The sequence below is a fragment of the Bos indicus x Bos taurus genome, chromosome 19 (genome assembly GCF_003369695.1).
Source record: "Bos indicus x Bos taurus breed Angus x Brahman F1 hybrid chromosome 19, Bos_hybrid_MaternalHap_v2.0, whole genome shotgun sequence".
Classification (NCBI taxonomy): Eukaryota; Metazoa; Chordata; class Mammalia; order Artiodactyla; family Bovidae; genus Bos; species Bos indicus x Bos taurus.
In genome coordinates, this window is record NC_040094.1 from 14,269,314 (window position 1) to 14,272,248 (window position 2,935).

The 2,935-nt window shown below is 51.8% G+C and overlaps 1 pseudogene across 1 annotated transcript; it reads left to right on the top strand.

Moving 5' to 3' along the window:
- Positions 1–572: 572 nt before the first annotated feature.
- Positions 573–1,970, top strand: LOC113877493 (annotated as a pseudogene). Its single transcript, XR_003506750.1, has one exon. The product of XR_003506750.1 is annotated as a 60S ribosomal protein L4 pseudogene (transcript).
- The last annotated feature ends 965 nt before the right edge of the window (positions 1,971–2,935 follow it).

Sequence of the window (2,935 nt, forward strand, 5' to 3'; positions counted from 1 at the left end):
TCGACCGACACACACACCCCCCCTCCACCTGCCTCTCCAGAGCTGCAGCCGGGAGGAAATTTATTGCCGCCCCAGACTGCTATGGGCAAATACTAATAAAATGCTGTTTTGCTGCAATTTGTTTAATTGGCCACAGAAGAGACGTCTGGAGCACGTGCAGGCTCTGCCTGCACCCGCGCGCCTGGCTGGTTCACACATGCTCTCTGCTCTCTGCGCCTGGTTGCTCCTGGCTGTGACCACTGAGGATGGGACATTGGGGAAAAGGGGGATTGAGGAAGAGGGGAGGCCAAAGGAGACCGCTGGACTGGAGAAGGCAGGAAGGAGCCCACCTCTAGCAGCTCGTCTAACACTTTCCCAAGTCCTTTTGCTCTCCCACAGCCCCCCGAGATCCTGATCAGCCAGGCTGCCTGAATTCAAATCCTCCCACCTCCTCTTCTTTGCTCTGTGCCCTGAGGGGCTTCCATGGTGGCTCAGACAGTAAAGAATCTGCCTGCAAAGCAGAAGATCTGAGTTCAATCCCTAGGTCTGGAAGATCCCCTGCAGAAGGAAAAGACAGCTTTTCCTGTGGGAGCCGCCGGGTTGAGAGGAGCGTGGCCTTCTCCTCTCCCCGCCATGGCGTGTGCTCGTCCACTGATATCAGTGTACTCCAAAAAGGGGGAGTCCTCTGGCAAAAATGTCACTTTGCCTGCTGTGTTCAAGGCTCCCATTCGACCCGACATTGTTAACTTTGTTCACACCAACTTGCGCAAAAACAACAGACAGCCCTATGCTGTCAGTGAATTAGCAGGTCATCAAACCAGTGCTGAGTCTTGGGGTACCGGCAGAGCTGTGGCTCGAATTCCCAGGGTTCGAGGTGGCAGGACTCACCGTTCCGGTCAGGGCGCTTTTGGAAATATGTGTCGTGGGGGCCGCATGTTTGCGCCAACCAAGACCTGGCAACGTTGGCACCACAGAGTGAATACAACGCAGAAGCGATACGCCATCTGCTCTGCACTGGCTGCCTCAGCCTTACCGGCGCTGGTCATGTCTAAAGGTCATCGTATAGAGGAAGTTCCTGAACTTCCTTTGGTGGTGGAAGATAAAGTTGAAGGCTACAAGAAGACCAAGGAGGCTGTGTTGCTTCTGAAGAAACTTAAGGCCTGGAATGATATCAAAAAGGTCTATGCCTCTCAGCGAATGAGAGCTGGCAAAGGCAAGATGAGAAACCGTCACCGTATCCAGCGCAGGGGACCCTGCATCATCTATAATGAGGACAATGGTATCATCAAGGCCTTCAGAAGCATCCCTGGAATTACTCTGCTTAATGTAAGCAAGCTGAACATTTTGAAACTTGCTCCTGGTGGTTATGTGGGACGTTTCTGCATTTGGACTGAAAGTGCTTTCCGAAAGTTAGATGAGCTGTATGGCACTTGGTGTAAAGCAGCCTCCCTCAAGAGTAACTACAACCACCCCATGCACAAGATGCTCAATACAGACCTTAGCAGAATCTTGAAAAGCCCAGAAATCCAAAGAGCACTCCGAGCATCACGCAAGAAGATTCATCGCAGAGTCCTGAAGAAGAATCCACTGAAAAACCTGAGACTCATGTTGAAGCTTAATCCATATGCAAAGACCATGCGCAGGAACACCATTCTTCGACAGGCCAGGAATCACAAAATCCGCATGGATAAGGCAGCAGCAGCAGTAGAAGCCAAATCAGATCAGAAAGGGGTTCAGGGCAAGAAACCTGTGGTGGGAAACAAAGAAAAGAAGGCTGTTGGCAATAAGAAGCTGAAGAAGCCTGTGGTGGGAAAAAATGCTGCAGGGACCAAGAAACCAGCAGCTGAAAAGAAGCCCACAGGAAAGAAACCCACCTCAGAGGAAAAGAAGGCTGCTGCTTAAACTTAAATTTGTTTATTCCGTAAATGCCGAATCCTTTGGGACAGCTGATTTTGAATAAAGAAAAGCTTGAACAAAGAGGCAATGAAAAAAAAAAAAGAAGGAAAAGACAACCTGCTCCGGTATTCTCGCCCGGGGAATCCATGGACAGAGGAGCCTGGCAGACTAAAGTCTATGGGGTCGCAAATAATCAGACAAGACTGTGACTCACTGAGGCAAGCTGCAGAACCTCTCGGAGCCTCCAGCTTCCTCATCTGTAAAACGGGAGTGATGATAACAGCATTCTGAGGATTAGATGAACAAATCCATACCCCAAACCCCTCAGAACAATGCCTGGCTTGTAGGAAGCACAGAATCAATGTTAGGAATCTAGACTGCTTGGGTTCTAATCCCAGCTCTCCCATGTGCCAGCAGTGGGCAAGTTATCTAACCACGTTGTAGCTCAGTTTCCCCATCTGCGAAATGGGAATAACCATCACAACTGCCTTATAGAGTTGTGCAAAGGTTTAAAAGTTAATGGTTATACAGGGATTAGAACAGAGCGTGGCACATGGCAAGAGCCCAGATGTGTGAGCTCTTACTCAACAGCCCGTGGCAGTATGGGCAGCTCAGTACTCTGGCTAGCATGTTTGGGAAGACTTGGAACCCCATGTTCCTTCACTGGAGGGAATTGTAGAGTGAGGACGAGTCCCCAGAGATAGGAATTCCCAAAGGCAGAAAGTTGGAGCTGGTTCACAGCTAGCTGGCCTGGCTGACAAGGTAGGGGAAGATCCTATCTCCCAGGGGTTGGGGAGGGAAATGACCTGGCTGCAGCTTCCCAGACGGAGCCCTGGGGCTGGGCTGCTGCTCGTGGGGTCAGCTCAGCCTTCCAGCTGCTCCCCTCTTGGCCCCTGGCACCCACACCCTGGCAGCAGGCACCCTGCCACTCGCCAGATGGCACCAGGCAAGGCTGGAGCCTGGGGGTGGGCGACAGGGTTAGGCCAGGCTGTAGGCTAGGGCACCCAGGTCTTAGGACAGATGGTTGTGTCTGTCCCCAGCGCAGGATGCTGGGGGCAGG